The sequence below is a fragment of the Balaenoptera musculus genome, chromosome 7 (genome assembly GCF_009873245.2).
Source record: "Balaenoptera musculus isolate JJ_BM4_2016_0621 chromosome 7, mBalMus1.pri.v3, whole genome shotgun sequence".
Classification (NCBI taxonomy): domain Eukaryota; kingdom Metazoa; phylum Chordata; class Mammalia; order Artiodactyla; family Balaenopteridae; genus Balaenoptera; species Balaenoptera musculus.
This window is the reverse complement of record NC_045791.1, coordinates 7,930,129-7,957,708: the sequence shown is the minus strand read 5'-3', so window position 1 is coordinate 7,957,708 and position 27,580 is coordinate 7,930,129.

The window sequence follows — 27,580 nt, the reverse complement described above, 5'->3', positions numbered from 1 at the left end:
TTCCATTATTCATTAAAAGGCTAGAAAGAAAAACTGCCCATTTCTATATTAGGAGATGAAGAGAGCGAAATTTAGATAAATTAAGCAGTGGTCACACTAATGTGGGCAGAGGTGAGATAATAAAAATGCAGAACTTGATTTATGATTATAAGATAAAACACAAATTCCTTAGGAAAACATAGGTGTCTCTTAATCTGGCCCTAACCTTGTTGTTACCACCCCGTCTGGCCACTGATGGCTCTGGGATATATCCAAATGTTCCTGTGCTTTTGAAAATGCTGATCTTCCTGTTAGGATGTCCCTCCAACCCTTTTCCCTGTTTATCTCTTATTTATTCTTTGAAGACCCAGCTTCAAAAGAATGTACCTTGAAGTTTCCCTGGAATCATGCAGGACTATTCTTCTTTCTGACTTCCATGGAAATATATGCATATACCTCCACAATTGTTCTAACCCACATTACTCTTCTGGGTTTATGTGTTGGCCTATCCCATGAGACTGTGTGCTCCTAGGGCAGAACCTAAGACTTGTTTATCTAGAAAGAAACGTGACCAAGGGACTAGAAACATGACCAAGCTGAGAATATCTCAATAAATGTGTGATAAACAAATCAACCAATGAATACATAAAAGCTGCAGAAGAATAAACTACGCCCAATATTCTACTGAGATTGACTCAGACTTCTAACATAAAGAAAATTTGAAATCATGTCTTTATTTACATGGATTTTTCTAATTGAGATAGACAAATTTAAAAAATTATCAGGTAAAATAAAGTGATTCAATGAGTATAGCCATTTTTTTGTTAGCATTGGTAATATAATTTTAATTCATAGCTCCATCGCATAGTTGATCAAATACTATATTATAAATTTCTCCAAATATTACAAAGCAACTTCTTAAAAATAGTTTTACCAATTCCTAATTTAAGAAATCCTTTTGTGAGCAGTATTTATCTATATATGTGGAGAAAAAGTAGAATCAATTTAGATTTTAAGAAAATATATGCATGTATATAAAGCTAAAAAAAATCTTAGGAAAAAAATAACTGCAGAAAATATTAATATAAACTATATTCATAAACATATGTAAAATATGCAAAATTATTAATATTAATTATCAAGAAGCTCATGGAGGTGGGTTTGGAGGAAGAGAAAGCTCAGAATTTTGGAGTGCTGAGGAGGAAGATCTCACAGCAGCTTTGAATCTGACACTGCTAGTCAATTCTCCTTACAATTTTTACTGAGTTTCTAAAAACACCCTTCTTGTGCTCCTTTTTATGTGAAGAGTTTGGAAAGCCCTAGAATCTGCCAACTCTGCCCTCACTGGACCTTACCTTCACCTGATGCACATGATGTACTTGCTAGGCATTTCAACCTCTTAGTTAAAAATCAATTTATCCAGCCTCTTTGGAAGAGCAAGTGAACTAAGTTTTTTTTTTTTTTTTTTCTCAACAAAAACATAGGTCAACCTTTCTAGTCTGGGGGATACTGACTAGATTGCACACCAAAAGCAGAAATTTAATCTCTGTAGAGGCCAATTTGAGTTAGGAGAGTAGGCTTTGGTCTTTAATAAAACTGGTTTTATTTTCCTCTTATGTGATTCTGGTAAACGACAATGCATACATGTTAATAAATATACCCATGCATACATATCAATAAACACTTTTTCACCTGCTGATTAATATCTAGCTTCCTAGTAGTGGTCTGTGATTCTTGAATATCAAAATTAAATCCATACTTTTCATTAATGAAGAGCTCATGTTTTCAGATTAAGTTCAACATGAGAGCATACTTTTAACTCAGTGTATGTTGCCAATACTGAGTTCTCTCTGGAAATAATGAGACATCTCCACATGGTAGTCTCCTGGGGAAGTGATTTGGCTCTTAGTGACAGAAAGAAAGTAAATGAGCTGAGTGGATGATACAAGAAAAAGTCAGAGACTCAGCTCCACAGGGTATTAATCTGAAAGTTCTTTTTTCTCCTCATGCAAGCTTATGATGATGTGGTAACAGATGGATTTATCATATTTTAATGGCATCCTCTTTTTTTTAAGCCTTCACTATTCTCCCTTTCCTTCATGATGCCTTCATGCAGAATTTCCATACAGTGTGCTTCATTATAATATGATATTTTGGTTACTGGCACTTCTTGAGTCAACAGGAAGAAATCATATTAGGAAAGTTGAAGTCGAATGAACTGAAGAGGAAAACTTAAATATTGTTGTCTTGTGCCAAGCAATGTGAAGAGGTTTCCTAAAATAAGAAAGATAGGCAGAACTAAAGAACTGTAAGTAATGAGGAAGAGAGAATGAAGAAAGAAGGCAATTATTTGGTGTCATTTAAAAGAAGCAAGTTAGTGTGTTTATCCCAGGGGCAGTTATAAAAAATGAAGCTTGAAATAGATCATGATCCCTACAGCTAAAATTCAGGCACATATTTCTGTTCCCTCCCCAACCACAGAAACCAATAATGTGCTACCAGTTAGATATAATATACATTGCACTAAATTCAAATAATCAAAACTCTTGTTGCAATTATTTGAGTTGAGGAGAGAGAATTATAAGAAGCTGACACAGAAATCATTGATACTGGAGTAATTTTCTGAAAATTGATATGGCGTTTTCCTGTTATGACTGCAACCAGTACTGTTAATGAGGTTTGACATGTCTGAAGAAAAATGTCTGTGTCTGAAAAACATGGCATTATACATGTCTTATATATACCATGGAGTTTGATGTTCTTACTCCTGGCATGGTATTATTGCAATAGTGGTGAGTTTCTAGAGCATGGGTACTAATTCACACATTAGTGTCTCCACATTTAGGCCACATTGGCAAGTACTAGATGTTGGAACCTTTACTCTTCCCCATTAGGCATCACAGACATCATTAATTATGCCTATCACTTCTCTGTTGAGGCAAAATTCAATACTTCAAGTTTTGGCACACAGGTAGCCACTATCAGATGATTATGTGTGGTAGTGAGATAAAAAGTATTTGCTACTTAGAGCCTATAATGGTAACTCCTTGGGGTCACACACTCTTGTCTTTATTCCATATGTTGAGCTTGCCATGGATGATGATGGTGATGGTAAAGATTATGATGGTGGTGATGATGGTAACAGCACCCACAATTAATTGAACACCTATATTATTACAGGCACTAAGTAAGCTGGAGGAATTACGAAAGTAACTTATGATTGTTGTCCTTATGGCATTTGTATATCTGGCCAAAGAGAAATACGATATATGCAATTTAATTGTATAAAATACTACAAGGCGATACTTTTCAAGTGACAAAAGAGAGAGAAAAGTATAAGGCACATGACACTAGCCTAAGAAATTGTCTAATAATAACTTTGATTAAATATACAAATTCCTAGAAAGACAGAAGTACCAAAACTGCTACACAAAGAAATAGAAAATTTAAATTGAAATATAACAAGTGAGAAGAATGAATTGGTAATTTTAACACTCTCCAGATTCAGATGGCTTTTTTGGTAATTTCCACCAAATTTAAAGATGAATGAATGCCAATTTTTTCACAAATACTTCTAAAAATAGAAGAAGAGGACACACATCCGAACTCATTCTATGAAACCAGTATTATTATGATATCAAATCCAGAGAAAGATATTATAAGAAAAGAAAACTACGGATCAATATTTCTTATGAATATAGATGCAAAAATATTCTACAGAACACTAGCAAACATAATCCAGGCAACATATTAAAAAGGATACACAATGTAATCAAGTAGGATTTATCCCAAGTATGCAAGGTTTAACATCTAAAAATCAGTCAACATCACAAACTATATTAATATAATAAAGGACAAAAACAGTGCCATATTTGTCACAAGATATGAAGAAAAAAGCTGACAAAATTTGAAATTCAACAAACTAAAAATAGAAGAAAACTTTCTCAACCTGATAAAGGGCATCTATGAAAACCTCACGGGTAATATTGTATTTAGTGGTCATAGTCTAAATATTTTATCCATAGATCTGAAGCAAGATGTCCACTGTCACTACTGTTACTTAGCATAGTACTGGAGGTTGTATCCAGAGCTCTTAAGCAAGAAAAAGAATTTTTTTTAAAGATTTAGATTGTAAAGAAAGAAGTAAATTCACCATTTGCAAATGACATAATCTGTAAACAATAAAAAATTCTAAAAAAAAAAAGAATCACTTAAAAATCATTAGAATAAGTGAGTTCAGCACGGTGGCAAAATACAAGGTTAATATACAAAATTTTAATTGTATTTCTATATAATGGCAATGAACAGCCTAAAAATGAAATTAAGAAAAGAATTTCATTTGCAATAGCATCAAAAAGTTCTGGGCTGAAGGAGGGACTCCTGTGTGGAGTTGTGGGATCTGCTTTTTTGTTGAAGGAGGCATCACCTCTGTACATCAATCCAGAAGCATCACAGCCCCTGGTGGCCAGGAGCACCTCCTGCAGAAGCAGGACAGCTGTCACACTCTCTGGGGGAAGTTTTCCCTCTAAGAAAAAAAACAAAAACAAGACAAAAAACTGGTAACCCTACTTGAAGTTGTCCCAACTTCTCATCCATAGTTATCTACTTAAAAATAATAATTCAGGGTGTCCTCCCTGCCTTCAAGATAATGAAGAAACTGAGGATTTCATTATTTATATTCTTCCTCTCTCTCCATGCACACCATTCCATCCCCCTTCTTTTACTCTATCCATACTCAACTCCTTGATTTTTCTAGCATATTCTGCACTATCTCACTTTCTCACTCTGCATTGTCAGTGCTTATTTCATTCTGTTTCCCTAGCACAGTGCCCAGTACTTAAATGCTTCCTCAATTAATGTAAAATCATCTTCCCAACAGAGCAGCTCCTGGGTTAGAGATAAACTCTGATGTCAGTGTAAACTTCTCATCCCTCGCCTCACATCCTGCGTAAATACAGCCCGTCACTATTATTGTTACACATACAGGCAACTAAACTGATTAGATCCAGGTTTGCACCTACCTGGGTCTCATTAACTTTTTACTGGTTCTGAAGTTCTAAAGGTAGGAAACCCCGTCTAGGTTTCCAGAAGCTAGTTGATAAACTGATATATTCTACTGTTTGTTACTGAAACCTACTTATTTCTAGGTTTCCCTCCAAATATCTGGAAACTGGCTCCCAGAATAAAAATATAGAAAATAGAGGTAGGGGAAAACAGTGAAATAAGGGCTTTAAACAATTTACAGTTATGGAAAAGTGCCAAGGCATGGGATAATTTCCAACAGCATGAAATTTTTTTTATTCTTATTTTTGCCAGAAATTCCCTCACTCAATTTTTACTCTTTTTCCTACCAATATCAAACTGTCTTTAAAATCTCAGCTCACTTGCCTCCTCTTCTAGGAAGACTTTTTTGATTCCTCTAGATTAAGTTGGGTGCCACTTCACGCACATACAGCTTTATATTCAGAGCATCTACCTCTTTCTATAGTAATTGCTTCCTTGTCTGACTTCCTCACTGGACTGTGAAGTCCTTGAGGGCAGGGAAGCTGCCTTATTTATCTCTGTTTTCCTCTGCCCAGCACAGAGCCTAGTTCATGGTTTGCACTCAGTGAAGCCATGTGACTAAGTTAGTGTTTAAAAGAGTAATGAATGCAGTCTGATTGCTTGAACAGAATTTTCAGACATTTCCTGGGAGGAATAAAATACTAATCGGGCTTGGGTTATCACTGACACACCTAACACTGGTCAGAGAAAGACGGCACAAAAGAGTGGTTATGCATACGTCCAAAAACGTAGTTGTCTAGGAAAAGCATTTCCTCACTTGCAAGATTTTCAGGGTCATCCTCTAAGTCAATTTATATGTATTTCTAATTAAGTTGCCAAATAAAAAGCAGATGCTTTTTGAGCTTCTGCTGTTATTTTTGCAACAACTGCTTTAATATATTATCTTGAGATGACCCTCCTATGTAATCCCAGGTAACTTAATGATGTATTGCTTCCAGTTATGATGTTCAAATACGTAATTGCAAATACTGAAAAAGAAAGAAAACTCTGAATACTACACTTTTTTTTATTTCAAATTCCCTTTTTCATCTCATTCCAGGGATTATACTGCTTAAAGTCGCATAAATAGTCTTTCTTCTTTTCCTCTGCTGATGTCTGAAAGGTCAAGTTTGATTTGCACCTGTCAATGCCTAAATTTCTTCTGGTACTACCTCAGTAGACATGTTCTTCTAAATTTATTCTTCTTTGTACATTTAAGATATCTGACCTCCTGTTAATTTAGCAACCCTATATCAAGCCACTTTGCCGTGTCAGAGTCTAACCCAGACATATTGAATGTGTTTCACAGGATAAACAAAAAAGAAACTATGGTTTGCATAAAACTTCATTTTACGATGTAGATGTTCTGATTTTATTTTCTTTTTTCTGTAGTTTTCCCGTGGACTCACCGATAGAACTTGCTAATGAAAATCCAATTAGATGGAACATTAGAAATTAATGTAAATAAACATGAGGACTACTATAACAAAATACCAATGACTTATGAACAATAGAATTTATTTCTCATTGTTTTGGAGGCTGGAAATCCAAGATCAAGGTCTAGGTGGATTTGGTGTTTGGTGAAAACCTGCTTCCTAGTTTATAGATGGCAGCTTTTTTGCTATAACGTTACACAGCAAGAAGCAGCAAAAAAACTCTCTGAGGCCTCTTTTGTAAAGACACTAAACTCACTATGAGGGCTCCACTCTCATGACCTAATAACCTCCAAAAGTTCTCACCTCCAAATACTATCACTCTGGGGACTAGGTTTCAACATATAAATTTTGAGGGAACAAAAGCATTCAATCTATAGCAAAGACTAATCATGGTTGTGTGTCGATCCCTAATCATATTTGCTAATTTTGCAAGGTTATTCATACTTGGTTGTCATATCTAATCAGTGAATTATATACTGAAAATAACCAGTAATTGATTAGACAGGAGGCAACTTTTATTAATTTATTTAATTTTGCTTTTGTCTCATTCTGTTTTATTTGCAAATTTTATATAAAACAATATACCCATTAAAAACTTGGATAATAGAAAAAAAGTGTCTTTTTCTGTAAAGTATCTACAAATCTGCCACATACAATCATCATTATCGCTACATTGTACAGTATTTCATATGTAATATATGGCACTGTATTATATATACAACTATTTTTAATCAACTAACATTATCTCATAAGAATTTTCATGTGCCATTAAAATATTCCACTGATGTAGTATTATTTGGCATTAAGATTCATCATAAAAAGACTTGTGGTTATAAATAAGCCCCCACATCTAGCTTGTTTTGTAGTTACGCTTTAGAATATATTTCCAGATGTGAAATTAGTGCATCACAGATTAAGAACACATTAAAGAGTTTTGATACATATCAGTAAATGGATTACAAGAACTAATATGATGACCTCTGGTATGACTATTTTCATTTAAGTCTACAAAGCAATTCTTGCCTGACCTGGACATAGTTTCTGAGGAGCATGATAAGAAATACTTTAATTTTAATAAGAAATCATTATGACTCACTCTTAACCCTTATTCATTAGAATCATTTTGTGGAATATCAGAAAGCTACTGACAATTTTCTTGACTGGACAGAGGTTTGCAAGTGACAGGTCAGTCTTGGGAGGATGGCAGGGTGTACTGGATATTAGTAAGGATGCAAGCAAGTCCGAGATCTCATCATAGATTTCCTGACGATGTAACTTGTACAAATTACTTAACTTCTGGGAGATTCATATTCCCCATTTATAAAATGTTTATTCGTTGTTCATCCATCCATCTTTCATTCATTCACTCAATCATTTATTCAAAAATGTGTGTTCAGTTGCTTCTTTGCTCCAGGCACAATTCTAGGTCCCAGGGATAGAGGAGTAAAACAAAGATTCAACTGTCTTGCCCTCATGGAGCCTACATTTCATTAGAAGAGACAGACAAAAAAAGATAAACAAAAAAGTAGAATGCCATAAAGAAAAATTTAAAATAGTGAAGAGATAAAGAGACCTGAGGTACTTTTATAGGTGGTGGTGAGGGAGGAAGGTGGTTCTGAAGTGGTAAGAGTTACATGAATGAGGTGAGGAATGAGTCTCTTATCCTTCCTAATTATACCTTCCCTTGGCATTCCTATCTCACAACTTCCAAACTTTTACATGTCTGATTTCTAATTAAAACCCTGGAGTTTGTTCAAGCTGATAGCTTCACCTCTGCATACGCTTTCCATCAGGATGCTTAAGAGTTTCTTTCTTGCTGCTTTTTGATCCTAATTACGGCCAGCTGTAAACTAATTAACCTCTCTAGGTGTCTCCCAGGAGGTTAGAATGCTTGGCAGCCAGGGCAACAGCAGCACTGCAGCTGGGCGTAAATGATAACGAAGCATATTGATTCTCCAAGCCTGCTACCCGCGTCGTAATTTCCTTGCAGCCTCCTTGTTAGCAGAGATAACAAAAACAATCAAGAGCAAAGCTTTTGCGACTGTGAAGGGCTTAAATGTTCTTATTGTTTGAACTTTTTTCCATAGTTCTAGTATCTAACCAGAGTAAACTGCAAATGAATGAAATAATTAATTAGAGATGAGTGAATGAATGAATATATGTGAGTGAATAAAGAATGCAAAGCCATGTGGTCAAATCAAGCAATCAACTCGAAGACATTTGTTTTTCTGTTGTCTATGCTATTGCAAGGGCTTTCCTGGGTCCTGGGTGCTTGGTGATGGGAAATAGATATAAAGAGGTAAAGGATGGATGCAACCCTCGAGGAATGTACAATCCATTTGGTGGGATAAGAGAATCATTCCACTTACAAACGTCTAAACTTCTGTTATAAGGCTTTCTCTGTGTTTTATGATTTTTTGTTGTTTTTAAATTTATGCCTGTCTCTCTTTCTCTCTGTGTGTGTACACACACACCCACACACACCCACCCACCCACCCACACACACACAAACACACACACACATATATATTTGTTTTCTTTATTATTTGGATCTCTCCCCTACCACCTGCTTCTGGGAGAAGGTCAAGCCTTCTGTAACATTGTATAGCTAGTGACTTTTCTTAGGATGTTTCCATAAAAGGTATTTGGATTACATGGATGCTTAAATAATTTTTAAAAAATTTTCCTCTCCACTGAATACAAGATATGAACTGGAACTTCAAGGTTGTTAGAGTGAGGAGTGAGTATTTGGGGACAAAATCCCAAAGAATAAGAGTCTAAGTACATTTCTTTCTTTGGGGACATGTGAAAACCTTTTCTTTTTCCCCATCAGTTTCCATAGGTGAAATAAGGGTATGTCCATGTTTGTCTCTTTCCCATCTTGAAAAAACGTGTAAACTGAAGGGAATTTAGAGTTCTTATCTCAATACCACCCCCAATTCCCACAGGGATCACTGAATCTTCCTGTCTGCTCATGAGGCAAGACCGGGGGATTAAAGTGAGCCGTCCAAAATCACTAGGCTCTGTGGCAGATGGATTTTCTCAGATCTAATCTTCTTTGTAATATTCTGAAACTAAAACCTCCTACGCTATTAAATTCTAACAAATAATGAAAATTTGTTTTCTTGCTTTGGTTGGGCATATTGGCTCAATGTTACTTGGCTGGCATATGGTTTTAGAAGAGTTTCACAACTACAAAGGTCATAATGCTTTGTAAAGATTTAATCATGTGAATTGTTTTTGTAAGGCTAGCATTTCAGAGTCTATCTTCTAGATGTGCTCTTCTACAAAACTGATGTTACCCAACGACTTAACTATAGATTGCCCATGACTAATTATCCCAAATGATGATTTCATTCTGTTTTTAAAAAATATAGAAATAAGACTGTAGATATATAGATGTTAAAGTATATAATAATTTATCACACATCCTTTAAAATAATGCAAACTTAGCAATTAACAATTTCTCATTACTCTTCAACGCTTATCCATCAGTATTTAATAAGCCTGCATCAGGGTTCATTTTCATTTCCAGGCTGATTCTAACACACATCTTTCAAACTAAGCAGCTCTTAAAAGTCTACGGTTTCCAAAAACACAGATCGGTAGGATATTATCAAATAAATTACAAAGTCAGATACCAAATTAGTTTAAGACATGCCAGATTAGACAAATTTAAAAAGTCTGTTTTCTGCCAGATTGCTGGATCTTTCTTCTGATTACTGGTGTTTTGAAACCTGAAAAAGGGTATCATAGGCTAGGACTTCCCAACTTATTTGACCAGTTCTCTCTCTTGCCTTGGCATACTTAACAGTATTTATAGTTTTACCAAAAAAAAAATGTTATAAATTGGTGTTTAAAAATAAAGAAACAGGGGCTTCCCTGGTGGCACAGTGGTTAAGAATCCTCCTGCCATTGCAGGGGACACGGGTTCAATTCCTGGTCCGGGAAGATCCCACATGCTGCAAAGCAACGAAGCCAGTGTGCCACAGCTACTGAGCCTGCCCTCTAGAGCCTGTGAGACACAACTACTGAAGCCCACGTGCCACAACTACTGAAGCCGATGCGCCTAGAGCCGATGCTCTGCAACAAGAGAAGCCACTGCAATGAGAAGCCCACGCACAGCAACGAAGAGTAGCCCTGGTTCGCTGTAACTAGAGAAAGCCCATGCACAGCAACAAAGACCCAACACAGCCAAAAACAAACAAACAAATAAATAAATAAAATAAATCTCAAAAATAAAGAAAGAAAGAAACAATAGACCCAAAATGGAGTCACTTGTTCTAAACCCACCTCACCAAACCAAGACTTGGTGCCTAATCTAATTGCTTCTCTTAGGGATGTCATCTTACACAGTCAGTCTGGAATTTCCCGTCCGGCACTAGTGAGGTGATCCACCTGCTATATCCCCCTTTTTTTTTTTTTTTAATTTGTGACTTTCTTGTTGCTCCCCCTTTCTGCCTTTAGAAACCTTTCTTCTTCTGCAGTTCTTTGGAGATCCTTCTGGTCCACTAGATTTGATGCTGCCTGATTCATAACTTGTTGAGTAAAGCCAATTTCATCTTCAAATGTACTCAGTTGATTTTTCTTTTCAAACAATGAGAGAGGCTGTCCCAAATATTCCTGTGGTCTTCGGGTTATCTGAGGCTTTAATACTCTAATCAGGTTTGCAGAATTGATTCTGTGCAGTTTCCATTGCTCTGCCTAATTAAGAAAATGATGGTGACATCTTTGTCCTTTGCCCACCATATCACAAACATGGTGGACCCTAATGTCACTCCCTGGATGAAAGACTATATCTTATTTAAATGTCCTGTGATTCTTAGCAAAAAACTGCCATGACATAGTCCTTCCCTGTAACTTCAATAATATGTGTAACTTCCCAGAGTGCCTGAGGTTTTTTTTCCCCCATGGGAAGAAGAGTAAAAATACAGAGGAATGGCACATACCATCAGCAACATAGCTTTCCTGTGTTTTTTACGCAGTCACCTTTACCATACAGTTCTTCTACCCTTAGCCTTGGGAGCTGGCCTAAGCTCTCCTAGCCTGATTTGCATATACTGTCTGCATTTACTCACTGAGTACATCATTGAGGCTTCTGATATCTGGTAAGACTTGCTTTCTGGTAGAGGCTACTTTTTACTTAAGGAGACTTGGCATTAGTAAAATTCCAGCTATACTCGACCTTTCCTGATAGCAATGCAAAAACAAGAATCTATGACTTAGATATATATATCTTTTTTTTACTCTACGAAAGACGATTTTTGAGCACTCTCTTCTTATATTTTGTAATCATGTGAGTTGTTCTATGTATTTATTTTTTGATATATCTTATGACACTGACAAAAAAGTATTTTGGGGGGAATGTATTAATATAAATAATGTTTTAACTCTTTAAGAATAAGTATGGAATAATAACCTTAGTTTTAATCATTTAATATTGCAAAAAATATAATTTTATTATTTCTAAGCACATTACTAATGTCGTGTCTAAAAAATTCAATAAATAAAGGACTCACAAATATTGCTTCAATATATAAACAATGTCTTTAATTAGCATATATTTGTGTGCAAATTGCTTTTTAAGTTTTGTTGTTGCTTTCCTACCTTAGATAAATGTCCCCTTTCTGTCTTTCTTACCTCACTAATTTGTTTAGTAAATCCTTTTGTATGAAAAATGCTAAATATAGTTCAGCCTGTCCTAAAACTTGATTTAAAAATTAATGTACAGAAATCACTTGCATTTCTATACACTAATGACGAAAAATCTGAAAGTGAAATTAAGAAAACACTCCCGTTTACCATTGCAACAAAAAGAATAAGATATCTAGGAATAAACCTACCTAAGGAGACAAAAGACCTGTATGCAGAAAATTATAAGACACTGATGAAAGAAATTAAAGATGATACAAATAGATGGAGAGATATACCATGTTCCTGGATTGGAAGAATCAACATTGTGAAAATGACTCTACTACCCAAAGCGATCTACAGATTCAATGCAATCCCTATCAAACTACCACTGGCATTTTTCACAGAACTAGAACAAAAAATTTCACAATTTGTATGGAAACACAAAAGACCCCGAATAGCCAAAGCAATCTTGAGAACGAAAAATGGAGCTGGGGGAATCAGGCTCCCTGACTTCAGACTATATTACAAAGCTTCAGTAATCAAGACAGTTTGGTACTGGCACAAAAACAGAAATATAGATCAATGGAACAGGATAGAAAGCCCAGAGATAAACCCACACACATATGGTCACCTTATCTTTGATAAAGGAGGCAAGCATATACAGTGGAGAAAAGACAGCCTCTTCAATAAGTGGTGCTGGGAAAATTGGACAGGTACATGTAAAAGTATGAAATTAGAACACTCCCTGACACCATGCACAAAAATAAACTCAAAATGGATTAAAGACCTAAGTGTAAGGCCAGACACTATCAAACTCTTAGAGGAAAACATAGGCAGAACACTCTATGACATACATCACAGCAAGATTCTTTTTGACCCAGCTCCCAGAGAAATGGAAATAAGAACACAAATAAACAAATGGGACCTAATGAAACTTAAAAGCTTTTGCACAGCAAAGGAAACCATAAACAAGACCAAAAGACAACCATCAGAATGGGAGAAAATATTTGCAAATGAAGCAACTGACAAAGGATTAATCTCCAAGATTTACAAGCAGCTCATGCAGCTCAATAACAAAAAAACGAACAACCCAATCCAAAAATGGGCAGAAGACCTAAATAGACATTTCTCCAAAGAAGATATACAGATGGCCTACAGACACATGAAAGAATGCTCAACATCATTAATCATTAGAGAAATGCAAATCAAAACTACAATGAGATATCATCTCACACCGGTCAGAATGGCCATCATCAAAAAATCTAGAAACAATAAATGCTGGAGAGGGTGTGGAGGAAAGGGAACACTCTTGCACTGTTGGTGGGAATGTAAATTGATACAGCCACTATGGAGAACAGTATGGAGGTTCCTTAAAAAACTACAAATAGAACTACCATACGACCCAGCAATCCCACTACTGGGCATATACCCTGAGAAAACCATAGGTCAAAAAGTGTCATGTACCACAATGTTCATTGCAGCTCTATTTACAATAGCCAGGACCTGGAAGCAACCTAAATGTCCATCGACAGATGAATGGATAAAGAAGATGTGGCACATATATACAATGGAATATTACTCAGCCATAAAAAGAAATGAAATGGAGGTATTTGTAATGAGGTGGATGGAGTTAGAGTCTGTCATACAGAGTGAAGTAAGTCAGAAAGAGAAAAACAAATACAGTATGCTAACACATATATACGGAATCTAAGGAAAAAAAAAAAAAAAAGTCCATGAAGAACCTAGTGGCAAGACGGGAATAAAGACACAGACCTACTAGAGAATGGACTTGAGGATATGGGGAGGGGGTGGGGTGAGATGTGACAGGGTAAGAGAGTGTCATGGACATATATACACTACCAAATATAAAATAGATAGCTAGTGGGAAGCAGCCGCATAGCACAGGGAGATCAGCTCGGTGCTTTGTGACCACCTAGAGGGGTGGGATGGGGAGCGTGGGAGGGAGGGAGATGCAAGAGGGAAGAGAAATGGGAACATATTGTATATGTATAACTGATTCACTTTGTTATAAAGCAGAAGCTAACACACTATTGTAAGGCAATTATACTTCAATAAAGATGTTTAAAAAAAAAAAAAAAAAACTTGATTTATTCTGATCTTCAAAAGTGCAGTATTTGTTTGTATTGTGCTCAACAAAAAAGTATAAGTAAGTCTTTGATAAAATGATATTGGAAGATATACCTCAAATTGAATACAGTAACTTGAAATAATTACTTCTAACTATATTAAGTGATTTTCTAATGACTTCAAAGACAAATTGTAATTTGTACTGAATTTATACCAAATTTTACTGAACTTACACTGAAATTTACTGAACATGATTCATGCAAGCAGAGGTGTTAAAATCTTTCTTTGACAGCTCTCTTCATACCTCTTATAAAGAACTTATCAAGTTGTGCTGTAATTCTTTGGTTTGCACACCTCTCTGATTTCAGTATATTGGGCTGCTAGAAGATAAAGACAGACCAGAGGAGATTCTTAGTAAAAGTTTGTAAAATTAATGTTTAAATGAATGAATAATATTTTAAATTGGAACTTGCAACCAAAAATTTCCTCATGAATCCCTCAAATTTATCATTATCTGAAAAAATGCTGAGCCAGAACTATCTTATGGTAGAGTTTTGTGTATTTCATGCTATCAATAAGTTTCCCAAATAATTATATGGGAAATAAATGCTTATGTTTCCATAAGTATGGAATTTGTACTTATGGGTGATGTTATTATATTTATCTATCATGATTATTAATAAGAATATAAACAAAAAAGGAATTACCAGATGATCCATATGAAGATTTTCAGTCAAAAACATGTGCTGATATGCTAAGGGAACAGACTGCTAAGCTAGCATGGTACCTGGCACTTAGTAAGCATTTAATATATATAAGCTAAATCTGAATCTGCACATTCAGAGGCTATTTTCAACCCTGTCTCTCTCTGTCTCTGATTCTGTCTCTGTTTCTCTCTCTATATATACTGACATAGCATATTCAGTTTATGTATGATTATGTATATGCACATATTCAGTGCATGAGTATGTATCTATAGCTAGCTAGCTAGCTATTATTAAGGAACCATTTTCAATCAAAATATGGTCTGAGAGATGAAAGGAAGTTAGAAGAATAGTGATAGAGAAGGAACGAAATTCTAAAAACAAAAACTTAAGCATTGTGCAAAACTACTGAATTTCCATTTTCAAAAGGACTTACAGGAAGCAATTTTCCTACATTAAATTTCTAGGAATACTTAATATTTCAAATATAAGACTCACTTGAGCCTCAAATGAATGCAAAATCACACTTCAGTTTATTATGCCAATTAAATTGAAAGAATCAAAATGGAAATGGGTAACATTTTTCAATGACCCATATGTCAAAGCCAAAGCCAAAGTCATATCTCTATGAGAAAGACATTCTGACTGATTTTACCATGCTTCACATAAATAGGGAGGAACTGGTAAACTACAAGACCTTGTTCAGTTGATATAATGTTATAATACTGTCCCCCCAGCCAGGATCAAGTCAAGTTTAATTTCACCCTTACAATGTAGCTGATAGCTTTCTACAAACTTAGTTGAGGATGCAACGAGAATAAGACTGAGTCCTTGAACTACTGGAAACTGCAGAGATAGTATAACATAATGCAAATGTTTGGGAGAAAATGCAAATCATATACCTAATAAGAGATTAATATCCAGAATATATATAGAACTCCTACAACTCAACAACAAAAAACAACCCTATTCAAAACTGGGCAAAGGACATGAATAGACATTTATCCAAAGAAGATAAACAAATGGCCAACAAGCACGTAAAAGGATGCTCTACATCACTAATTATTAGGGAAATGCAAATAAAAACTGTAATGTAATACCACCTCACACCCATTAAAATGGCTACTATCTATCTATCTATCTATCTGTCTATCTATCTATATAAAAAAAATGTTGGTGAGGATGCAGAGAAGTTGGAACCCTTGTATACTGTTAGTGGGAATGTAAAATGGTAAGCCACCATGGAAAACAGTATGTCCATTCCTTAAAAAATAATTAAAAATAAAATTATGATATGATCCAACAATTCCACTTCTGAGTATACACCTAAAAGAATTTAAAGAGGTATTGTCACACTCATGTTCATAATACCATTATTCATAATAGTTGAAACATGAAAGCAACCCAAGTATCTACTGAACAATTAATAGATAAGCAAAATGTGGTATATATAGTCGTCCCTCTGTATCCTCAGAGGATTGGTTTCAGGAGGCCCAGTGTATAGCAAAATCTGCAGATGCTCAGGTTCCTTGTATAAAATGGTATAATAAATACATGGTGTAATATCCATGAGTATATCTTTTGCAAATTTTACTGTATATATAGAGAGAGAGAGAAAGAGAGAGAGAGAATATCAAATTAGAATAAAAAAACAAAAGCTGTTAAATATCATGAATATCACAATATAAAAAATAACATAATTTGAGGAGATTGAACCATATAAATCCTCAAAAGAGGCTTTGTTGTTGTTGTTTTTGTTTTTTATTTTTTGGTTTTTTTATTCACAACTATTCCAACACCATAGGACACATGAAGTATTATGAAGAGGGAGTTGAAGCTGACAAATGGTGTCTGTTTTAACCTTCTATGGACAATATATCTTACTTTTGCAAAGCTTAATGGATATATGGCCATGTGGACACAGCTAAGTAGAGTCTGTACAGATGAGGGTCCAGAAGCTTAATCTTCATGGCTTACAGAGTTAACGTGCCTCAACTTGGGCTTCCTTATTTTGCCCTCCTCACTTGCCTCTCCTCCCCCCCGACAGGTAGTGAGTGACAAAAACATACCAGGCATATAAACCATTCCAAAAACTTTGGAATTTATTCAAAACTATGGGAATATATTAAAGGATTTAGGTAGAAGAGTTAACGTGTTTGCTTCCTAAACTTCAGAACCTAATCGAGGTAGAATTGCATTGCCTTGAATTAAGAGATAGGAATGTGGGGTCCTGGTTTAGAGACAGTGGCCATGATGTTGGTGAGGAATGGATACATTCTGTGTAAATTATGGGGTAACACCAACAGGATTGGGTACCAGATTGGATGTGGAAAGCAGAAAACATTGAAAAATCAACAAAGAGTAGCAGAGTTATGGCTTAAGTAACTAATAGGATAATGATATATAGGATGGTGGATGACTTTAGAAAGGGGTCAGTGTTTTATATAATAAAGTGTGAATGGTTATGTCACCCAAGTGAAGAAAATACAGTTGATTCTCATTATTCATGGTAGTATGCTCTATGATTTCACCACAGACAATGAATTTGCCAATACTGAACTATTGTCCCTAGGGGAAATACAGGGTTAGATTCCTGCCAGCCTCCAGGCATGTTTTCATCAACCAATCAATATGTAACATTTTTTTTAAATGTGTGCTTTGCCTGAAAGTACATCATAACCTTTCTGTACTTACGAACACTAGAGAGCATTTCAACACTATTCTTGGAGGTCATTTTAAACAGAGAAATCACACACAAAAAAAACATAAAAATGGGAAAGAAACATGGCAGTAAATGGATTTCAAAAAGAAGACTTGTTTACAGTATAAGAGCTGAAACAAGAAGAAAGAGCATTGCCTTCTTTCACCTCAACTGGGAAGGTAGGTGTAGGATGAAAACCAAAATTTTTGCTGCTCTGTGCATGTCCACAAATGACCACAAAACTGTCACAATTATCAATTTTGTGGTTAGAAATAAACTCTAATGACATTAATGAGGATTAACTTCCGATTCAAGTCTAGAGCTCAAAAACTGTCTTGGAAGAAGATATATTTTTGGGAACCATCAAAAACAATGATGGTGTTTCTAATTCTGGAAAGGAAGAAAATCACTTAGAAAAACTAGAGACAAGAAAGCTCAATTCCAAAATCTAAGGAACTCTAATATTTATCCTGAGGAAAGCCAACATTTAGAGGCAGGTAGAGGAAAAGTAGGTAGAGCCAACAACAAGCATTAAGTTAGAGGAGGGAAGAAAGGGAACGTGGTGCCACAGCAGCTTAGACAAGAGAGAGAGAATGAGATTTGGGTATCTGTATTCAAAACAAGCAGAGGTGCTGATACTGAAAAGGTAAGAGCTCTTCTATTGCAGGAGGAAGTCAGAATGGAGGAAGGATGCATATTCAAGAGGATGGTACCTCTTTGGCTCCTGTGTTTCTCCTGAAGTCTCAGAGAATGAGGAAAACAGACAATTGGGAAAAACGTGATAAATCCTGTCCTTAGAAAGAATATTTTTAAATAGAATAACTCCTGGACTCCAAAACCAATTCATTCCTCTACTCCTTTTGTTCTTTCCTTTTTTTTAAAAATAGATTTTTATTGGAGTATAATTGCTTCAAAATACTGTGTTAGTTCCTGCTGTACACCAAAGTGACTAAGCCATATGCATACATATGGCCCCATATCCCCTCCCTCTTGAGCCTCCCTCCCATCCTCCCTATCCCATCCCTCTAGGTCATCGCAAAACACGGAGCTGATCTCCCTGTGCTATGCTGCTGCTTCCCACTAGCTAACTATTTTACATTCAGTAGTGTATATATGTCGATGTTACTCTCACTTTGTCCCAGCTTCCCCCTCCCCGCCATGTGCTCAAGTCCATTCTCTATGTCTACATCTTTATTCCTGCCCTGCAACTAGATTCATCAGTACCATTTTTTTTTTTTTTAGATTTCATATATATACATTAGCATACAGTATTTGTTTTTCTCTTTATGACTTACTTCACTCTGTATGACAGATTCTAGGTCCATCCACCTCACTACAAATAACTCAATTTCATTTCTTTTTATGGCTAATATTCCATTGTATACATGTGCCACATCTTCCTTATCCATTCAAATATCAATGGACATTTAGGTTGGTTCCATGTCCTAGTTGTTGTAAATAGTGCTGTAATGAACATTGTAGTAACTGTCTCTTTTGAATTATGGTTTTCTCAGGGTATATGCCCAGTAGTGGGATTGCTGGGTCATATGGTAGTTCTATGTTTATTTCTTTAAGGAACCTCCATACTGTTCTCCTAGTGGTTGTATCAATTTACATTCTCACCAACAGTGCAGGAGGGTTCCCTTTTCACCACACCCTTTCCAGCATTTATTGTTTATAGATTTTTTTGATAATGGCCATTCTGACTGGCCTGAGGTGATACCTCACTGTAGTTTTGATTTGCATTTCTCTAATAATTAGTGATGTTGGGTATCTTTTCATGTGCTTCTTGGCCATCTGTATGTCTTCCTTGGTGAAATGTCTATTTAGGTCTTCTGCCCATTTTTTAATTGGATTGCTTTTTTTTAATTTTTGATATTGAGCTCCATGAGCTGTTTGTATATTTTGGAGATTAATCCTTTGTCTGTTGTTTCATTTGCAAATATTTTCTCCCATTTTGAGGGTTGTCTTTTCATCTTGTTTATGGTTTCCTTTGCTGTACAAAAGATTTTAATTTTAATAAGTCCTATTTGTTTATTTTTGTTTTTATTTCTTTTACTCTAAGAGGTGGGTCAAAAAAGATCTTGCTGTGGTTTAAGTCAAAGAGTGTTTTTCCTATATTTTCCTCTAAGAGTTTTATAGTGTCTGGTCTTATATTTAGTTCTTTAATTCACTTTGAGTTTATTTTTGTGTATGGTGTTAGGTAGTGTTCTAATTTCACTCTTTTACATGTAGCTGTCCAGTTTTCCCAGCACCATTTATTGAAGAGGCTGTCTTTTCTCCATTGTATGTTCTTGCCTCTTTTGTTGTAAATTACGTGATCATATGTGTGTGGGTTTATCTCTGGGCATTCTATCCTGAACCACTGATCTATATTTCTGTTTTTGTGCCAATACCATACTGTCTTGATTACTGAAGCTTTGTGGTATAGTTTGAAGTCAGGGAATGTGATTCCTCCACCTCCGTTTTTCTTTCTCAAGATTTCTTTGGCTATTTGGGGTCTTTTGTGTTTCCATATGAATTGTAAATTTTTTTGTTCTAATTCTGTGAAGAATGCCACTGGTAGTTTGATAGGGGTTGCATTGAATCTGTAGATTGCTTTGGGTAGTATAGTCATTTTCACAATATTGATTCTTCCAATCCAAGAACATGGTATATCTCTCCAACTGTTTACATCATCTTTGATTGCTTTCATTAGTGTTTTATAGTTTTCTGAGTACAAGTCTTTCGCCTCCTTAGGCAAGTTTTTTCCTAGGTATTTTATTCTTTTTGTTGCTGTGGTAAATGTGATTGTTTCCTTAATTTCTCTTTCTGAATTTTCATTGTTGGTGTATAGGAATGCCAGATTACAACTGATTGTAATCTGGCAAACTACAACTATCTTGGTTGTCGTGTTTTCTCTTTCATCATTTTAAGTATATTCTGCCACTCCCTTCTGGCCTGCAGAGTTTCTGCTGAAAAATCAGCTGATAACCTTATGGGGATTCCTTTGTATGTTATTTTTTGTTTTTCCCTTGTTGCTTTTAATATTTTTCTTTGAATTTAATTTTTGTTAGTTTGATTAATATGTGTCTTTTTCCTAGGGTTTATCCTGTATGGGACTCTCTGCCCTTCCTGGACTTGTGTGACTATTTCCTTTCCCATGTTAGGGAAGTTTTTGACTATAATCTCTTCAAATATATTCTCAGACCCTTTCTTTTTCTTGGACCCCTATAATTTGAATGTTGGTGTGTTTAGTGTTGTCCCAGAGGCCTCTTAGGCTGTCTTTATTCTTTTTTCTTTTTTCTGCTCCTTGGCAGTTATTTCCACCATTTTGTCTTCCAGCTCACTTACTTGCTCTTCTGCCTCAGTTATTCTGTTATTGATTCCTTCTAGTATACTTTTCATTTCAATTATTGTGTTGTTCATCTCTGTTTGTTCTTTAGATCTTCCAGATCTTTGTTAAACATTTCTTGTATTTTCTCAATCCATGCCTCCATTCTATTTCTGAGATTTTGGATCTTCTTTCCTATCATTACTCTGAATTCTTTTTCAGGTAGATTGCCTATTTCCTCTTCATTAATTTGGTCTTATAGGTTTTGACCTTGCTCCTTCAACTGTGGCATATTTTTTTGACATCTCTTTTTTTTTTTCCTTTTTTTTTTTTTATGAGTGGGATTGTGTTCCTGTCTTACTGGTGTTTGGCCTGAGGCTTCCAACACTGGAGTTTGTAGGCTGTTGGGTAGAGCTGGGTCTTGGTGCTGAGATGAGGACCTCCATGAGACCTCACTCCAATGAATGTTCCCTGGGGTTTGAGGTTCTCTGTTAGTCCAGTGGTTTGGACTCAGAGTTCTCACTGCAGGAGCTTCGGCCCAACCCCCAGCTCATGAACCAAGATCCCAGAAGCCATGTGGGGTGACAAAAAAAAAAAAAATAAGAGAGAACAATAACAAAGTAAAAACTAAAATTAGACTAGGAAACTAACAGATATGTTAGAAAGAATATAAAAATAAAAATATACATGAATCAACAACCAGAAGGTAAGCAGTACCACAACAGTAAAACAGAGGAGGAGGGGAAAGCAAAAAAAAAAATAGTGGGCGAAAAGATCTTGGCTGTGGAGTGCAGGACCTGAGCAAGGGGGAGGTTTGGGTGGTGGGTGGGGCCAATGCTCAGGACCCCCAGGGCTGGAAAAGGCCCTGGGATCTGTGGGGAGTGGGGGCTTAGGCTCAAGGAACAGAAGGGGCCCAGATGTGCCCCCCACCCCAGTCTCAGAGGGTTGCGGACCTCACCTGGGAGTCCAGCAAGTTTCCTGGGCGCAAGTGGGCAGGGCAAATGCCCTCAGCTCCTCTTCTGCTCCTTCCAGAGGGCCCTTCCTTCTTGCCTTTCCTGATCTCCCTGGCCCCAGGGGCACTGCTCCTGTCTGGCCTCTACTTCTCCTCCCCCCTCAGTCCCCCCATATCCTACTGGTTCACTTGGGGGTTCCTCCCATCTCCTTGGGCATCAGGGTCCCCCACCGGTGGCCAGCAGGTGCCCTAGATGTGGGGAGATGCTAACTTGGCATCTTCTCACACTGCCATCTTCTCTTTTTGTTCTTTTCTAATTTCCTAACAACTCCTTCCTCTACTTACTCCATAGAGTTATATGAAAATATTAAAAGAAATAATACACAGAGGAGGGTCAAATACAAGGGTTTACACACAGTAGATGTTCAATAAAATATTAGCTTCTGTTCTTCATTCCTTTTATTTGTTCTTTTCTAACATAATGTGCTTCCTTCCTTCCATTCTTCCTTATTTTCTGGCTTCCTTTTTTTCAATCACTTATCACCTCTTTTCCCAAGAAGTAGAATATTTCTCCTGTGCTCCAGCCCTTCCTGCATCTGGGGTCTTAACACTTACTTTATCCACAAAGGCAACCAGCTTGTTTAGAACTCTAAAACTCCTGATTTTGGAATTCTTTCCATGGAACTCCATTTGTTTGTCAGGACCTTCTCCACTACTTCTCTTGTAAGAGAGTAGAAAAAAGGGACACAGGCTACTATATCTTTATCTTCCATGTAGTGTGTTCTGTGTGTTGTACCAAACTCCCAAATACACATCACCCCCTAAATTTCACCCAAAGAAACTCTACTCCTCTAAATATGTGGTTCACTCCAAAAAGTTTCATATATTCTGATATTTCCTAGTCTTTTTGTCTGACTTTTGTCAAAGATGCTGATGTTTTTCCCATGATTAGGCCGGGGTTATGATCTTTTGGAAGAAGACCACAGAGGCGAAATGCCATTCTCATCACATCTTATCAAGGGTACATATTATAAACATGACTTACTACTGTGGCTACTGACCCTGATCACATGCCTGAGGTAGTGTTTATCAGTTGTGTATGTTTGCCTGTTATGTTTCCTTTCCTTGAGAGCAGGATACCTACATCAATTACTTGGAATTCTTCTTCATGAGGAATATGGCCCTTCTCCCCCATTTGTTTATTTATGCAATCATTTATTTATATCAGAATGGATTCATGGGTATTTATTTTAAACTTTGGGTTATAATCCAACGTTACTTTATTTTGTTGCTCAGTTTTTTCCATGAAAAGCTGAAAATAGTTTTTAATATATCTTTTTTGATAACAGACAGAAACAGATAAAAAATTGCTAAAGATTTAGAAGATTTGAACAAGTTTAACAAATTTGTATAATTCACATATATAGAACTTTGCACCCAACAATTAGAAAATACACATTATTATCAAGGATGTATAAAACATTTATGAAAAGTTTCCTATGGAATGAGTGGTAATGCAAATCTCTACAATTTCAAGAAACTGAAATAATCCAGTTTGTGTTTTCTGACCACAGTGTGAAATTAAGCTAGTAATTAAGAGCAAACAGTAGCAAAAACAGATAGCCAGAAAAATTACTAAACATTTTGAAGTTAAGCAAAATGACTCTCAATAAACAAAAAAGAAATTACCTGTTTCTTAAATGTGGGTTGTACATAGAGATTTTCTCCCAAAGAGTTAAGTCTGAAAAGACAGGGGGAGTAACTTTACAGTGGAGAAACCTGATGACCCTACATTGGCCAGGTGATCAAGTTCAATATCAACAGTCATAAATCATGCTGATGGCTTATTCCCTGATATGATGAGATGGCACTTTACTTTTGTGATCTTCCTCTCCAAAATGACTAACCCCACCTTAATTATAAGAAAAACATCAGAAAAATTCCAATAAAATTTCATCGTATAATATGCATACCCAATACTCTTCATAACAGCCAAGGTTATCCAAAACAAGGGGAGCTTGAGAAACTGTGCCAGCTGAGAGAAATCTAAGGAGGTATGATGACTAAATGTCTGGTATCCTGAATTGGATCTTAGAACAGAAAAAGAAGCCAAGGTAAAAACTAAAGCAATCTGAAAAAAGTATTGATTTGACTTAAAAATTACATATTGATACTAGTTCATTAATTGTACCAAATTTTTCATAATAATGTAAAATGTTAATAATATGGGACTATGTATATGTGTGTTTGTGTGGGGGTAAGTATGAGAATTCTCTCTATTATCTACTCAATTTTTTGGTTAATATAAAACTATTCTAAAATATAAAGTATGTTTTTATAAAATAAATTGCAGTGGAAAATAGTAAATATTTAAACTGAATAAAATTGAACTAAGATGTATAATTAAGGGGATGAAAATAAAAGATTAATGGGTCAGTGGAAATTTCTAGCCTTAAATATATACACTACCAAAACATGGAAAATTAATGGTAGGTGTCCATCTGAAGACAAAAGAAAACAAAATAAATCTAAACAGGTAAGAAAAATCAAGCAGAAATAAATAAAATAGGAAACACCTTTCAAAAGATAAATTAACACTCTCAAAAGCTAGTCCTTTGAAATGTCTTATACTAGGCATGAAAAAGAAAAAGGAGAGAAGTCACAGATTAATAATATCAAGAATAAAATAGGATATAATAACAGATTATAGAGCTTAAAAATATTAGAGCAAATTTTCAAAAATGCTATTCCAGTTAAAGTGGAAATTTACATGATATGTATAAATTCCTTGAAAAATCACTTACTAAATCTGATAAAAGAATAAGCAAAAATTCTGAAAAAATTACTAAATTGAATTTTAAATAAAATAATAGTACATATCTCAAAAAGAAAACCCACTCCCAGAATATCTAGAGAGGAATTAACACAAAATTTGCACAGCATTTTTCAGAAATCTCTTGCCAAGAAAAGAATATTATCTGTAGTGTGAAAAATTTCTAGGAATGCTTGTAATGCTCACCTTCTCGAGATTCTATGCCCCCTATTCCCAGCACCTGTGAAAGTGATGAGCTATCACTCCTGTGATTGTGTTATATGACACAGCTTATCTAAGAAAGGGGAGAATATCTAAGTAAGCCTAGTCTAATCACATGTGCCCTTCAAAGCAGTTATCTTTCTCAGGCTAGTGGAGGAACAGGAAGGTAGAAGAAGGTAGAAGTACAAAGCAGAAATGGAAGTCAGAGAGATGAGAAGTGTGAGAACAACTTAACACACTGCTTTTTGGTTTGAAGATGAAGCAGTCATGTGAGAAGGAATTGTGGGGAGGAAGGGAAGTTGGTCTTAAGCTGAAACAGACCCCTGACTGACAGGCAGGGAAGAATGAGGACCTCAACTGTATACCATCCAACAGCCTGAATGAGCTTGGAAGTTTTCCTCCCCAGAGCCTCCAGAAAGGAACAGAGCCCTGACAGCACCTTGATTTTGGCTTTATAAGATCCTAAGCAGATGCTCCAGTTATGTTGTGCTCACACTCTTGACCCATGGAAACTGTGCAATAATCAATCAATGTAAGTCAACATATTAACATAATACAGAACAAAAACCAGGTGATAATCCTGATGTATTCCTATTATCATAGCTTCTATGCCACATTTTATCGAAGGTTCTGACTAGTCTAATAAGCTGACAAAAGCTAAATAGTGGTACAAGGACTGGAACAAGAAATGAAACTTACTTCATTCACAGATGATGTAATTGTTTATGCAGATGATTGAAAATGATCTATGCATAAGCTATTAAAATTAGTAAGTGATTTTTAGCAAAGTTGCGAAAAAGTCCACATGCAAAACTCCTTGTTGTCCTATACCAAAAACCAAATAGTAGAAAAAGAAATGAAAAATAAGATGTCATGTATAATGACATCTATGATTGTTAAATACTAAAGAACAGATATAAAGGAGGTATGAAAGACCTCAGTACAGTATGTAAGACACGATCGAGATAACTTCAAAAGACATACATAAATGAGAAATTATACTCTGTTCATGTATTAGAAGATTCAACATTATAACAATGTCAAATCCACATCTGGTCTATGCATTAAACACTATCCCAATAAAAATTTTAGCCAGTGTGTATATGTTTAGGAGTGTAGGTATGTACTGTAAATTGACAAGATAAACAAAATACCCAAAACATGTATGTAAAAACAAGATTACCTGACTTGCACTTATAGAAAAAAGGATTATTACAAAGCTATTTTAATTAACAGATTATTCTATTGCAAAAATCTGAGCAAATAAATTAAAAGACCGGCTAGAGAGTCCTAAAAAATGCCCAAATATATGAACACTTGATTTATGATAAAGTTGCTGTTGCATTGCAATAGGGTATTCTTTTAATGCTGTTTTGAATGTCCATAGGGGAAAAATATTAATCTGTATTTCACCTGATTCTCCATAAATAATTCTAAATAAGTTGGAGATAATAATGGGAAAAGTAAAAAACCAATTTTTTACAAGATAACATAAGATCATATCTTCATAATTTAGGCAAATGAAAATCTTAAATCAAAAAGGTACTCATTGTTAATCAAAATATTGTTAAATTATATAGTATTACTATTAAGAGGAGCTATTATTGAAGACACCACTGAGAGAGTGAAAAAGCACACCCTTGAGTAGAAAACTATATCTTTAGTACCTAAAGCCAAATAGGTCTTGCATACACAATTTAGAAATAATTTTTTATAAAATAAGAAGGTGACTACTACGTTTTGGAAGATGCACTTTGTACTTTGTCCTATTTCTCTCTCAACTACTACTAAAATCTTGGTGTCTCTCTCTCTCTCTCTCTCTATGCACACACACACACACACACACACACACACACACACAAAGACTCTCAAAGGTGAAGGAAAGAAGGTAGACTGACTAGAGACCTCAGGGCTGGAGAAATGACTGGGTTATGAACTCCCTGGGTTTTCTTTATACTTCATATATTCCAGACTTGGAGCAGACGAAGTTGGCAATGATGCAGGGTGGGGAGGGTGGGGAGGAAAGCCACCAAAAAGCCCACCTTCTCTAGACAAAGTACCAGAAAAAGGGCAACCTACTGAGACAGAAAACTTACAGACATATCTGCTCTAATCCAGTTAAATGCCACAGAAAACACTCCCACCAGCCAGCAAAGGCCAAGTGGGGAGTATAGACTACTCCCACCCTCACAAGATTGTAACAGATACCCCAGCTCTCCCCCTCCTGTCCCCTCTGGGGGTGCCAGAGGACTTACTATGGAGATGGGAGTTTCTTCCTCACTAGGAAGTAATGGAGATCCTAACATCTGTCCACCCCCCACCCAATGTGTCAGTGAGACAATGCTGGGAGCACTGGTTTCTATCCCCATGTAGCAGTAACTAGGTGACTATCCCCCTGTCTTACGACGTGGTGTCAGAGGAGACCTAGGGGAGAGTCAGGAATTTCAATACTTCCTGGGGGAATTAATCCACCTTCTTTCCTCACCGTCATGATGTCAAAGGAGCTCATGTGGGGAGTAGTCACACCTGTCTCAGCTGTGGGAGTCTCACGGGAGGTGTAGGCAGGAGCTGAAACTCACAACCCTGCGGAGCACTTAACTGAGGCCAAGTGGGGAACATGGAACTCTGCATTCTACCCTCACTTAGCAGAAGTCAAGCTGTATCTTCCCTTCTTTTGAAGGAGCAGCATCAGAGAA